Source organism: Amblyomma maculatum, chromosome 5 (genome assembly GCF_055883805.1).
Source record: "Amblyomma maculatum isolate TAMU_Amacu chromosome 5, ASM5588380v1, whole genome shotgun sequence".
NCBI classification, from domain to species: Eukaryota; Metazoa; Arthropoda; class Arachnida; order Ixodida; family Ixodidae; genus Amblyomma; species Amblyomma maculatum.
Window position 1 is genome coordinate 136,885,435 of NC_139348.1, and position 15,261 is coordinate 136,900,695.

Genomic DNA, 15,261 nt, shown 5'->3' on the forward strand with positions numbered 1-15,261 from the left:
GCAGCCTTAGCCAACAGGGACCCTGGACTGAGGGTCCCCATAATTCCCCACCGCTGACAGAATAAAATAATGTTGTTTTGTCCATGGAGGAAGCAAGAACTCCACCTCCTCTGACTTCTGAAATTCCGACGTTCCGATCCGAGACAAGGCTGCTTACTTACTTCCACGATGCTTTCACGATTAATACACTTTTTGTTTTGTTTTTGATGTTTTTACTAATGAGCTTTTAAAAAATTGTTGATTTTCATATTTTATTTTCTAACTAAACTTTTTTGTGCTCTTTGCTAGGGCGCCGTCTGCTGCGACCCGGTTGCAGCAGCGAAATGCTTCCTGCAACCGGGTTGCAGGAGCAAAATGCTTGCTGCAACCCATGACGTCTTATCCGGTTTAAGAAAAACGTCACGTCCGGCTATTGTTTTGTGGGCAGGTGGTTGTTTTTAGTAGCAGAATGGCTGGTCGTCGGAGCCGTGGGAGCTGCGTCGCCGTGCCAGCCGTGCGCTCTCGTGTTGTACGGTACGTAAGCAATTTTTTCTATTTTTTAGATATTTCAGTATGCATGTATTGAGTCATTACCCGCTGTCTGGAACTCTACATTTAGTTTTCAACTTCCCTGCGCCCAAATGTTCTGTTGACGACCATTGAGCCTGCTTGGCCGGCAGTGGGCCCGAACGGCCCAAAGGTGTATTATAGAAAGTTCCAATCGAAAGCTCAACGTAGTTCTACACCAATGAACATGCGGTTAAATACCGTTTATTAGGCCAACCGCACGAAAGTCTCAGTCATGTAAAACACGCCTGACTACCAGTCTTGCGTGCGCCTAAAAAGGGCGGGAAACTTGGGTGAGCTTTCCTCAGCGGTCTGGATGAATATTTATTGATTGTAACGTCTTTGAGCTGATGGAGGGACTTGAGGAGATACTAGGACATGACAAAACAACGCGTAGAAGCAGGAAAGGCGAGGATCACACAGGCCTGTGTAGGAAGCTTTTGTTTCGGTGCACCACGACGTACTAACCATTTGTGCGACGTGACCCTTTGTGTGACCCGCATTGTAATGACGCGGTGTAGAATAATGATTTCATACCTCATTTTATGACTGCGCACTGTCAAGTGTATGCAGGGCCACTTTCTAATTACGGTGAGGTAAGCGATTTCGCCTTGTACTTGTCTTAATTTCTTTTGTGTGTGTAAACATCGCTTATAAGCTGACGTCTAATATTTGTACGCAGGGACCTTCCTGATATGTGTTTTGGAGTCTAGCATGGGCTTGCTGGTTGCTGAGGCTGAACAAATGGGACTATGAAAGGCGGAGGCAGCATATGCTCCAACGCCACAAGGTGAGCCCTGTACTTAATTTCAAAACAATTGCTGTGCCACCGGGACTGGTCATTTGTTTTAATTTTTACATGGGGAACATGGCACAGGTCACCAGTTTGCATAGAGTGCATAAAGGATTCGAATAAGCAAGCATCCCTGCAGCTTCCTGCAGTTGCGGTGTCCAGCTTGTAGTTCGCAGCCTTTCTTTCTCAGCTGCAATTAATGCATCGCAAACAGTGTACAATGTAACAGTTGATTCAGACTAAGAAAACCAGACTAGCTCCAAAAACAAACAAATGTTTGCACGAGATGGAAGATCAAACCACGCTATATTGTCTTCTCAATTCGCTGTGAGAAACTAGCAAAGCTGCCTTCTTTAACGAATGGTATTCCTGCACAGATTGGTTGTGTCGCTTTTTTGTGCGTGTGACAAAGTTGCTGCAAGAACTTTATTTATTTATTTATTTGGTTACTATCAGGGCCGTTGAGCAGCTAAAAACAGTGACAGCTTCTCCGGGCACCGATATGCCTACCAGCCGATTGTGGCAGGGTTGCTTCACATTAATCAAAGCAGCCTAGCAAATGAGGCTCACTGTAGCAGCAAGAATTGTGAGCACGCCCTCGCACTCACTTGCTTTGTCGTCTCCTGCATCTTCTGGCGCAGCAGCGCCGTGCAGTCTCTTTCCGCTCATCAGAGATGATCCTTTTATGCCAGGGGTCTTGGAGCACGGCCAGCGAAGCTGCGTGATGCAGTCTGCCCAGCTCAATTTTCAGCTAACGTTTTGAAAGCATTACCACCAGCCCTAATTTCAAACTAAAATAAGCTCAGACTTAGTACCCAGTTAGTACGCATTCATTTTCAATAAGGCGTTGACCACTTAATCTGCATGAACTTTCATTTGACATCACTATGCCTTCAAAAGCAAGGAGCCAGACATCCTGCCTTTTCTTTTATTTCCAAGTGTGCTTTTTTTTTTTCTTGCTGAGGATTATAAGTGTGGTATTTATTAACAGGTATGTCATTTCAGTACCTCTCTCCGAGTGATCCTGAAACTGCTTTTGTCGGGCATTCAAGCGGAAAGGAGCACACGTTGCTTTTCTTTTGCAATAATGGAAGGGCTTGGTCTGGAAAAAAGAAGTTTTGCTTCTTTTTATTCATTTTATCGTTATTTATTGTACTTTGTTTTCTGTTGTTTTGTTATTTTCTGGCTCCTGGATCATGAGAGAAAAGGCTTTGTCAATGCGGCCCACGTAGCAGTATGAGTTTGAGACCGCTGCTCTATGCCCATAATGGCGTGGCTATCAATGGATTTCATAATGAGTTTGTCTGAGGTAATTGTCAAGCAAAAAACTACCATATGCCACTGGTCGGCCCGGACACACAACCTCCGCATCATGGTGTTAGAATAGAAATGCGTGAGCGGGCTGCTCCACACCAAGCAGTAAGTGGCGATACCGATGCGCTGATTTCTGTAGGCTGCCGAGAGACTGCGTTGACTGTTGGTGGCCGCGGGTTCGCTGGTTGCCGCAAGGAATGGCAGTCAGTTCTCAACTTTCGCTGACGCCCCCGCTCTACGCCTTTCTTCGATCATGGTATATTCTAAGTTGTAATGTAATGTGGAAAAAATGTGCATTGTTCTCCACTGTGATACAGACTACGTATTCTGCAATGAAAAATGTCAGCTTTTTTCGGTGCGAAAAGATGTCGAACAGCTTCAGCTATGGCGGCCGGCATACCAAGATAGGACCGAGCTATACAGTCACTGTTTGTGAGGGGCATTTGAAGCCCAGGTTTGTGTCCAAAACATGGATGACAGAGTTAAATGGGCATGTGCTACAAAGCGTTGCTCGTTGCTAGCAAAGGAAGCGGTCCCCACGATATTCTCTGCCGGCCTTGCCTACCTTTCAGACTTCGAAAAGTAGAAAGCCACCCACTGAAAGGCAGCCCCAGGAACCGAAAAAATAAAAGATCGTCAAACCTTGTGTAGAAGTGTCAGGTGAAGGTAGCACGTGCTTCACACGACACTGCGTGGGCATGGGCCGGCCCAAAAGCCGGCTGCGGCTCAGCCCACGGGTCGTCTGGGCCGACTCGTGAACATTTTTGCTAGACCCGGGGTGGACTTAAACGTGCGGGCCCGAGCCGGATTCGGGCTTGTACACAGAAAGCCGATGTCCGATTTATAGTCACTTTGTCAGAGTAAAAATCCGCGGCGTCGCAGCAACGAAACGGATGAAATAACTGGTACGCTCCGAGAAAAAGGTTTAGTCTTCATAGCTTATTTATTTACTTATTACGGCACTGCGGTGGCTTAGTCATTAAAGCTCTCGAGTACTGGGCTGGGATACCCTAGTCTGATCCTAATTGGGAGACAGCATTTCGGTCGGAGCTGAAAGCATGGCAGGCATATGCTATAGATGACAGTTTCATTGAAGAACCCCATGTTGCCGAAGTGATCCGAACACCTGTGCTACAGCATCCTCATACCTTGAGCCGGTTGGGGACCATTACTCCAGACATAGCTTTTTTTTTTTTTTTTTTTTTTTTTTTTTTTTTTTTCGTTGTGAGAAAATTCAAAACCAAACGTGGGTATGGTTTTCATTTTTAGCTGTTGATTGGAACGTCTCATAACAGAAATAGCCGCAAAGGCTTGATAGAGTTTAGAAATCTCCTTGACGTTGAAATAAGATAAATCTTGAATGAGCAATGTTTAAATGAGTCAATTAATGTCGTAAGCAGTTAGACGTGCGCGGGCCCATTGAACGATTCAAACGAATATATGAAATTACTCCCCTCTGTGACTGAAGAGCAGCAGTCAGACACCGCTCTTGCATGTTTTAAAGCTTAAAATGCCATGTGCGGGTTACTCTAGTGTGGTGCAGCGTGGCATTCGCCTAATAAATTAGAGTAACGCTGGATGAGGCTGTTTAAGCTATCAGCGAGCACAGACAGTCTGGTCTGCGATAAGGTGCTTCCGCATATGGTCAGTTTTGTATACCACTGGAGACTAGGAACTGGAAACCTCATACAAACCACTGGGAAGGGCCAACGTGTGAACGCTTTATGAGGTTTGACCTTTTCCAAGGTTGCTGTTCAACACTCGGGACGCCTCAGCCACAGATACAGTCTTGCTGCCGCAACGGCGCCCTCTTTCTCGAAAGGGGAAATTGGAGGCAGGGGGGGGACCTTCTACATGCAGAATCGGCGAAGAGCATTGCAGCCAGAACACATGCCGGCCCTGGCGGCGGTGCGATAAATATAGCTATGATATAACAGCGCCTCTCGCACACCACAGGGCGGGCACGCCGCCTGAGCTTCTTGTCTTTCTTCTACCACCGTCGCCTCCAGTTCAGATACATTAAATTGGGAAGAGTATTGGTTTTCTCTTTCTTTGACGGAGGTGATACCTACACTTAACGGCCGTTTTGGCATGGCGTGAAGACTACATACACATGCAATTGGCTACCTTGCGTTTCCTCGAGATTTTAATGTTATATTTTGCTGCACGCGGTGTCTAAATATTAAAGCCTCCTCACAAGAAATCCGATTACTTTCTCTCTCTCTCTCTTTTTTTTCTTTTTTCGGGGCCCCCTCGAAAGTTTAGACTTGGTGGGGAAGGAGGAAGCCGCTGTGGCAGTGTAAAGGGCAGCACACGAGGAGCTCACTGACTGCCGGCGTCTCACAGTCTGGCACACACCTGCGTCGATCGGCGTCTGTCTGCGTCCCATTGTCGGGGGCACTCCCATGTCGAACGCGCCACTGCGCGCTGTCGGCAAGACGAATTGGAGAAGCGTAGTGTAGATGGCTAGCGAGGACTTGGTCTGGGCCACACCGTCTGCGTCGCAAGGGCCGTTGCGCACTGTCGGCCAGGCGAAGGGGATGACTGCGTGGCCGGCTTGAGGGTACTGACCCAGGCGGGAAGACGCCGAGATTCACTTGAACCTTTTTGTTTCCCGATTGCCCGACTTGGGCTGCTGTCGCCGTCTGGCCAAACACCCCGCGTTCCTTTCCGGTGGGGAATTCTTGTCACAATAGTTGAAAGCGGCAGCTCTCGCGTTTGTCTCGTTGTCGCCATCCTTAACAGGGGACATGGCTCTTAAAGCTATTTTTCCTACGTTTTTCAACAAATTTGATAAAACCTGGTATTCTGATTTAGTTTCTTGCACTGATTTCAAATATATAATTATGTTTCCAATTGGCCAATTAGTTCAGAAGATAAAATGAAATTGTTTATAATTTGCGGGAACAATGAAAAAATAACCGCACTACAAAAAATTCACGTGAACACTTTGCTAGGTACTAGAAAGCATAACAAATACAATGTTACGTGCACTTTTGTATAACAAATATTAGCGATGTTATAGCAGTTTAAAATTCACTGCTCCAAATGTGAGTGCCTTCCTGTCTGATTTAGAGCAAAATTGAAAACTTTGGACTGCTATAACATCGCTAATATTTGTTTAAAAAAAAGAAATGCTCCTAACATTGTATTCATTATGCTTTCTAGTACCTAGCAAAGTGTCCATGTGAATTTTTTTGTAGTGCTGTTATTTTTTCATTGTTTCTGCAAATTATGAACAATTAATTTCATTATCTCTTGAACTAATTGGCCAGTTGGAAAAATGGTTGCATGTTTGAAATCAGTGCAAGAAACTGAATCGGAATGCCAGGTTCTATCAAATTTGGTCAGAAATTGGAAAATAATTTTAAGAGCCATGTCCCCCTTTAAGCAGAAGCGAAATGCAATACAGCTGACATATTTCGTGGTGTGTTTGGAGACTGTAAACGGCCTAAACTAATGCATTCGTTTTCAGCTAATTTCTAAGTCTAGAGTTATCATGGGAAGACGAAAGAGTCACACTGGCCGTACTGCCCGAATCCGTGGGTCTCACTGCCTGTCGGAGGTTGGGCACACTACGAGCAGTGGCGTGCCGCGCCGGCGCGGCTCGTTCATACACAACCCTTCAGACACCACGCTCCACATCATGTTCTACTTGGCACTTGCTGTATTTCATTTTAAACCAGCCAAAAGACGAGACAGAGAATAGAAGCGAACGAGATGAGGCTGGCTTCTGTGTCTCGTCTTTTGGCTGGTTTAAAATGAATGATTACCAACTCGCCCAGTCGTTAACCTTGTTGCTGTATTTACAGGGCATTCCCACGTCTGCTGCTGTGGTTTAGTTTAGCACTGATGAACGCTGTCTATGTTGGGATACATGCAACATAAATAGCTTGAAAGTAAAAGATTGCACAGCCATTATTGTAGCTAGTTTGTAAAGCATGGGATGCATAATGTGGAGGTCTCGGACCTCAACAGTGGCATGTTTCTTGTTTTTGTTTTGTTTTCCTAGTTTGCAATGAGTTATTTCTCATTTGAGAGTAGATACACTGCTAATTGCCATTCATCACCAATGCAGATTTTGTTTTTATTAGTTAATTATATGCTTTCCTCAATTTTTTCCTTTTCTGCTAAATAGAAGAACATGAGCCTCTCATAGCCTGTGTTGCTTTGGGACATTAAATCCCATAAGCCAGACCAGCATGAGCCTCGTTTCTGGCAGTCATAGATCTATTTCATTGAACCTCTTTGTTAATAATAAGCTTGTCAAACATACGTCAGACAAAAATATACAGTATTATGGGCGTGACACCATGAAGGTGTCAATCATTAGAAATGTCACAAGTGTTGGGCAGGCATGGAGGGCCCATCATTAACATGTTAAAATTAAGGAAGCTCCGGTGCCACTCAAGCGAAAACATGAGAAGCCACTGACAGAAAGCCGTGGAGTAGGGCATCTGGAGGAGGAAAGGGCTATCCTTGAGTGCAGTCTATCCTCACTGAAGTTATTACTGATCAGTGCCTTGGAAATTTTATCAGAACAGGCATGGATAAAAAAAATTATATCCACAAGATAAAGAGTGGAAATGTGCTGCTTATTGATGTGAACTCCGAACTAGTCTAGTGGTGCTTGAGTACATCATAGTGGTATAGTCCACATTTCTCAAGCTAAAAGAGTCATGTTTTTAGTCAAACTTATCGTTCGGGCATCAAGTATAGAAACAAGCATTGCATTTTCTACTAGTTTGTTCCAAATTGTTGCTAAGGTCATTTGTGTTATATCAAACATCTATACATGTTTTGGCTGTTAGTCTTGCATTTTCAGCAATGCATTGATCTTTGAATAAAAATCAAATAGGTTATTTTGGTATGTCAGGTATAAAAAATTCAGCTAAAAATCTTTTGACTTTAGAAACGTGCTTCAAAACAATTTGAATGTTTCAAAACTCCCGTTTTATAGCTTCAAAGTGCTCGAGCCTGCTTCCACCTCTCCAAGTTGGTTTGTGGTTCAGGTCATTATTGACAATTCTGCATGACTGAATTGATGTCTTCAATTTGGAGTTTTGGGGAGGGTTGCATCCATTGGGAAGAGTGAAAAATGCTGGCCGAAGATAAGGAACGCTGCATTATGAAAATTCCGATTGCTATTGGGCAACCATCTCATGGATGATGGCACTTGAAAGCGTTTTGACTGGAGGTACTCTCACTGCTTGGGCTAGGCCAGTGCAGCACTTCATCTTACAGGAGCATATGCACCTAATTTTGGTCGCATTTTGCTTGTTAACGACATGCAAAACATTACTCTGTACAGATCATCACCTGGTTTTTATCTTCAACCGCTAAATAATTTATAATTGAATTTTTGTCATCTGTTTCAGGGTGTCTATACTCCATTAACACACTGAATGTTAGTAGTGCTGCTACTGCACTTAAAATCAAGTGTTGGTCTCTGTTTGCAATATTTTTTAGCTGCTTTGAGAAGTATGATGCTCATGGACAGCCTCCTTAACAACATGAACTGGTGTATTTGTGATGAGGACCATATATCAGACAGCCAGAGGTTTTATGATGCTAGCATTGTAGCAACTGTTGTGGTCCTGTAGTTCGGTGAGGGATTTGCCCATCTTGTGGTTGTTGCCCGTTTGCTGTGGCCACCCTCAAAGTAAATAGCTATGGTCCTGTCACATAGTTTGAGAACTTCTTGTTACTTGTATGGAAATTACTGTTTGGCACAAAATGACTTATGGCTGCCATCATGTGCATTATAGAGGGCGAGCGACTACATTTCGGTGGAACAGTTCCTCATTCTTTTTCACAGCCCATAGGAAGGATTTCGCAAGTTTAGAAAAATGAAATGTTCACAGCTGAGTCAGTCGCAATTCTGGAATCATGCTGTGTAGTCGACAAACGCTACAATCCGAGAGCAACGCATGTCGTCTAATGAACAGTGCAAGCGAAACTTCTTGGGTGCAGCAGCAAATGAAAATGTGCACACATGGTTTTCAAGATGTCTCAATGTTTATTTATATGCTTCACAACCTACCAAAGCCCGCACGCTTGCGTTATACCAAAGCACAATCAGCTGTCTGTTCTGATGTCTGCGGCCAGTGTTGATAAAGTTCTTTACCACCCATGGTGTCCATTTCTGCTGTGCATATGCACTGCAGTGATACATTGTCACACGCATGCAGAGAGCACTAGTACTGGCCTTACTTAGGGTAACCTTTTCGCTGGTTTGGCTTTTCTCATTCTTGAGCTATGCTACAGGGTGCACACTCTTCTTCTTGTCTGGTTCCTTTGACGAGTCATGAATTCAGCATTTGTGCTTCTTTCCTTTTTGAGGGTGTAGTGACCATATGCAAATCCACTATTAGAATATATGAGCTGCTGCATTAGCTGCAGTCCTGCTATCTTTTTATTTAAATTTGGTACATCTCTGAGTTTCTCTGGGTGTTTTGTTATTGTTCTGAGCTTGCATTCTTTTGTTTTTTCTCCCCATGACAGCCGATCCTGCACGTGACTGATACTAGTCGAGAGATCACAACAGCTGCCCACCTTTCAAAGCATGGCATTCCCTGGCCCAAGTTGACTGCTCCCTGTGCTACTGGCTCAACAGTGTACTCACAAGTCTGCACTTCACTTACGAGCGTAATGGCAACACACACACGTTGGCCATAGCTTCTGTGTCAAAATAAAGTATTCCTACTTATGTGCCTTTTCATTCATTATTAACGCACATGATTGGAGTAATAAACACTCCAGTGCCAAAACACCATGTTGACACACTCATTTATGTTTAGACTGCCTACCTTCTGCATTACTTCTCTTTTTGTAACCTACCTAGTAAGGTAAGTATTTACTGTATGTGTCATAGAACCACATGTATTTGTTATTCCTTTTGAGACGGGAAATAATTCGCAAAACCAGTGAAGTAAGAAAAGTTCACAGATATATTTCGTAGACAATTTTTAGAGGTAAGCCCAATGAAGATGTTTCGAACTGCAGACAGGGACTGATGATAAAATGGCAAAGTGGGTGGTGTTTGTTGAATTGCATAAGATTTGTTTAATTCAGTATTTTGCAGATGAGCAGCAACTTTCTTAATTGCAATGCTTACTTGCACCCATACTGTCACCTCATGTAATGCTCAAACATTTGGCAGTGCTAATCACTTTACTAAAATATTGAAATCTTGGCCCTTCAAAGTGAATTGTGTTCAATAGCGAGGTGACATGCTTGTAGCAATGAGATTCTAACCTTGGATGCCCGCTTAATACACTATTGCTGTGCCTCTATGCTACTGGGATGGTGAGGCAGCATACTAAAAGGGCATAAAAAGCATGTGCAGTAATTCTTTACATGTAACAATAGTTGAAGCCCTCGCCTTATTTAATGTGACTGCATTAAAAGGCCATATTTACCAAAAACGGCAATTTGAGCGACAAGGATGAGTGGCAGATAGTATGACCGGATGGATTGGTCTGTGTGATGTGAGGACCATGGTATGGTCCAGCTGCCTACCCAAGCAGCTCCTTTGACATGAGAAAAACTCATTGCCTTTCAGAATCCCGTCAGATGTGTGAGTTGGGAGTTCATTTATATAATGTGGTAATTAGTAATTTTACAAATTGGTATGTGTGATAAAAGTGCAAACTAAGATTGGTGAGCCAACAAGTAGCCAACTAAATGTACAGGGATGAGGATACAGGAGTCGTAAATGCTGTGGCATGTTTTCCTTAACAGCGGTGCTGAAGTGCCCCCGAAATATTTGTTGCATTTGCTCAATTTATGTGTATTTCAGTTTCTGGTATAACCTTTCCCACACCTTTAGGCACAGTAATTATAAGTAAAATCGGCAGTTAAAAAAATAGCATTGTCAAGATGACAGCGTTCCAAAAATTGAGAAATAGTAATTAAGGTACGTATAGCAACAAAAGTTGCTACACTGTACCATCAGCATACACGTGTGATCCCAGCCATTTTTGGAACCATAAATGCAGTATTAACATCAGTAGTTTATCAATTCAGTTTCGGACTATCCTCATGTTTGACAAGATTTTAATGATGAAACTTTCAGCTTAATGCCTCCAGTAGCCTGAGTATTCTGAAGCATAGCATTGTTGCCTTACTTAATTACTTGGCACACTTTCCAATTTTGCAGTGAGAAATTTTCTTAGCTTAAAACTGAAAAATTTGGCAGTACTCTGTCAGGGACGAAGCAAGCTTTTGGAAAAGGAAAATAGAGTAAATGTCTCCGAGTAGACACCTCATATGTTCACTGTGAATGAAACTAATGAGCAAAAAAAAAAAAAAGCATATGCTTTCAAGCAAAGTATTGCAATGCTTAATGTTACATAGAATTCCTCCTGGCACATATAGATTTCATATTTCAAGCTGCCAGTTTCCATCATGCAAGGACGACATCTGCTAGTTTCTATACAGCACCTTCGTGCTTTCGCACTGGCAAGCCATGTTTTGCGAGAGGGTACCTTTCTAAGTGGACTCAGCTAGGCTTAACCTGATTTCCATGAAATATATATGGAAGGGTGCTTAAACCAGATGCTATCAGGCTTTAAGTATACCTGCAGGTAAGGGCCCTGCCAACTACTATTTTTAATAAAGAAAATTTGATATATCTTCGTCACTTAGTGTTTGTCATATATACTCCCTCAAGCACAATTAATGTGGTCTAATCGAGCTGCTTGGTTGATACTAAAAATGAAAACGCAGCACTGACACCAAACATGGACGGGCTACTGCTCAATTAAAATGCCTGGAGAGAGTGCAACGTAAATCAATTTAATCGCTTTCACTTCTTTCTTGTCGACTGCGACGTAAAGTATCGGCAGCACTTGAGCAGTGGTCACCTTTACAAACCAAGCATGCTATGCGTCTGGTCATCGACTGGCAGCTGTCGGCCGGCGCATCGTCGCCGTCGATTCTCCTAGCGACGCCACGCCCTCCGCGGCACGGATTCAACCCTCTTTGCAGTTTGGTTGCTAATGGCCATCAATTTTCGCTGATTATTGCACTATAAGCAGATAAGCCATCTCTACTAATTGAGCACATAAATAAAATATTTTATCGAGTTTAGTTTACAGCGCAGCCCTATGGCAGTCGCGTAATCGGCGAAGCGAATAAAGAGCACATCAGAGGATGAAAGTTCGGCGATTCACTCTGATGCATATCTTACGCACTGGATTTGTTAGAGACCAACATGGAATAATTTGAACAAATTGTTCTATATAAACGGTCATTTGGCTGCTGGATATATCATTGCTTGTAAATCCGGCAGCGCAAAATATATAGTAAAAAAGAATTACTTCTTTTTCCATATTTTATGTTCACAACAAACATATGCATAACCACGCACTGAGATCAAGTGCCACATGAAAATTCGCGCTTCCACTTCAGTTCGAATAATAGCTCTCGAGGTCAAATGTTCGAATGAGTCGCGTTACATATGCTGTGTATGCAAGGTGGGTACGTGGGGGACGAATTAAACTGCACTGCAAAATATGGTTTGGTTTGGTTTATGAGGTCCCGAAGCAACTCGATCAGGCTATGAGATACGCCGTATATAGTGGAAGGCTCCGAGAATTTCGACCATCTAGCTAGGTTTTTACCGTACCGCGCAGTACACGCGGGCGCCTTGTTAGTATTCGCTCCCATCGAAAAGCAGTCACCCCAGTCAGGATTGAATCCCACACCCTTGGACATAGAAGTCGAGTACGCCAACTGCACCAGCACAGCGGGGGAGGGGGGGGGGGGGACTGCAGAAGACACTGTTGCGTTGTTGGGTGCTTGGTTTTGCCCGCGGCTGCTACATTTTTGTGACATGGCCATGCAGTCCCGTTCCACCTAGCTTCCACTGGGCCATCGCAATTCAATCTCGACTTCCTATAAAATCGCAACCATGCAATTCCTGGCACGAAGTCGCCCCCTGGTCGAATTAGCATGGCTTACCCTGCTCGAGTCGCTCGTTTATACACGCTGGCCAACAAAGACGTACGGGATCTGTTGGCTCTTAAATGATCACAACGGTGCACTGCAATGCCGATCGACGCCACGTACACGCTTACGGGCGGCATGCAATTCGTTGCAGCCTCCGCTGCTGCGGGTGCGAGTCGTGAAAAAAGAAACTATGCCGGGACTGCGGGCATTGCAGAATTAACATGCAGTTTCACGGGTTGGTTCGGCTGGAGGCTTTTAATTGTGCCCGTGTATGCGGTGCGATAACAATTAATTAAGCAGGCGCTGGTATATAACTGATAATACTTTTTAACTAGTCATGCGCACTAGCGCCTCATTTACTAACAGCTATAGGTTCGCTGAGGTCGCAATTATAATATCTATATCAGTTTTTTAAATTTTGGAAACACCATTATCGTCCCCGCTTTTAGCACATGAATTTAGGCCGCGCATGGCAGAAAACGAAACCTCTCGGTCGAGGATAATTTAGTGCGCGCGGCATATATATGTACGGGTGTACGTTGTACGATCGCTTCGCTAGCCATTCCTCCCGGGCGCTCCCGAACATTATGAAAGGAGTGACATCCGCGGCGGTGCGTGGCGCGTATTCAGCATGCATGACTAGCGTGGCGATTTGCGCTCACCCGCTGTATAGTTTCGGTTTCGCCTGTGTACGGCCGAAACTACCCGAGCAGGTAGCGTAGATGGCAGCGTACTGCTCCGAAGTTGTCACTTGCTCCTTCGTAGCGCACAGGAGGGACGGCAAGCTTCGAGAGCAAGGTATACCCGCACATATGAAACGGGCTCATAAGAGAGCCAGGTCATAGCCTCCTCTATTTTTTCGAAAAAAATAGAGGAGGTTATGGCCAGGTACGCGCTCGATCATCACAGTGGTTTCAATTTAGCCCGCGCATAAAAATTTCTTGCGCTAAATACGCCAACAAAATTATGTTTTGGGAAAGTTTACACTGATATAGATACTGACATGGGCGTCGGCATGACCCCCTGCATGGTGCCAAAGGATTCTTATTCACTGAAACTGCATTCAGAACACAATTTGTTCATTCTAGAAGGACAAACTCGTGGAAGTTTAAATTTTGGGGCTTGTGTTATTAAATTAAGGAAAAAAAGTATGGGAGATGGAATAAACCCCACCCTTTACAACCCCCTTTACTGATACATTATCACCAGGTTTGATTTGGTTGTTTAATCTGATGCAAAAATTCATAAGAATAGCAATAAATGGACAGCAGAAGACAATAAGTAGTTCAGTTTGGTAGTTAAAATCTTAAGGGTCACTGTATAAAATGCTTTTTGAAGATTAAGAAAAGGTAGCTAATTATATTTGAGTTGAACATGCCCATGCTTCTCATTTAGTGAATCCGTATATACAAAGCATTTCTCATCACCTGATGGGCCAGCTCATCAAGACACTTACAGTAATTGTTTAACTGTGGCTGCTTCCTCTTTGTACGAAATAAAAAACTAACTTGAATTTGAGGCAAAAATTTCTAAGAAAGGAAAAGGCGCGAGTACTGAGTCATCAAAAGTGCCTTAAAATTGAGATACTCGCTTAAAATCAAGAGACTTAGCTGCAGTATATGCAACCAAAGAAGAAACAGAAAAAGGCTTTTGAAATGTCAAAACAAGTGATTTTAATAGCACCCCCAAAATTCAGCAAGAGTACTGGGCAATTTTAGAGTGTATGGTTAAAGCAGAATTCATTTTACCCAAATTTAATACTCAAGTTGGCTGTTCTGCCAATGCCAAATTTTTATAAAAAATTTTAACACTTAGCACAAAAAAAGCCTAGCCTTGAAGGCTTTTGCTTTCTTTTCTAGAATGCATTCATACCTTCAGTTAGAAATGTTAAGAGAAGCAAGATCAAAAGCGACCATTCAGAGCTTCATTGGAACTATCCAAAATATAAGTTATGAACTGCAAAATAAAACGACCCAAGTTTAAGGTCTAATTGTGTTTTTTAAGTTTCGCTCTCAGCTATGCTGGTTCCTGTAGACCTTTCCTCAACTCTTTAAACTGTACAACTGTACTTCAAGACCTAGTAGAAGTAGTAGTAATAAACTTTATTTGGCTACAAAAATGAGTGCCAAAGAGGTTTGCAACTTATAGAGCCAGGGCCATCGGTCACTTCGACATGGAGGACTCCAGCCAGGTACACCAATTAAAAGGAGGAGATTCAAGATGAATGGGGGACTGAATGGCAATGGTGAAAAGGAAAAGCAGTGTTCTAGGTTAATGCAAATGAGAGATATAGTTGGGACAAGATGCTTTAGGTGGAAACGGTAAAGAAAGAAATGCGCTGGGAGAAGGAGGAAGAAACTTTAATGACACGGAGTATTAGGCACCGAGAATGTCCCGAGTACGGATCACCAAAGCCAACCAGTCCGTCAGCTGATGCAAGACTAGCCAAGCCCACCAGGTCGGGAAACAAAAGTGAGGAAAATGAAATGTGCCGGGATGGTGAGAAAATTTGTTCCCATTTTACGTTTGACATGAAATTTAGTGACAGAAGAAAGGAAGAGGTGTCAAAAGAAGAATGAGATAATCTCGAAAATGCCTGGAAAGCAGCTTCATTCATCAAATTGACAGGTTGAAAGAAGCCGGCTATCCGGAAC

The 15,261-nt window shown here is 43.5% G+C and overlaps 1 long non-coding RNA gene across 1 annotated transcript; it reads left to right on the top strand.

The window, feature by feature from the left end:
- The first annotated feature begins 355 nt into the window (after positions 1-355).
- Positions 356-9,362, top strand: LOC146189690 (uncharacterized). Its single transcript, XR_014707677.1, has 3 exons — positions 356-513; positions 1,229-1,336; positions 9,158-9,362. It is a non-coding gene; the product is annotated as an uncharacterized LOC146189690 (long non-coding RNA).
- Positions 9,363-15,261: the final 5,899 nt, after the last annotated feature.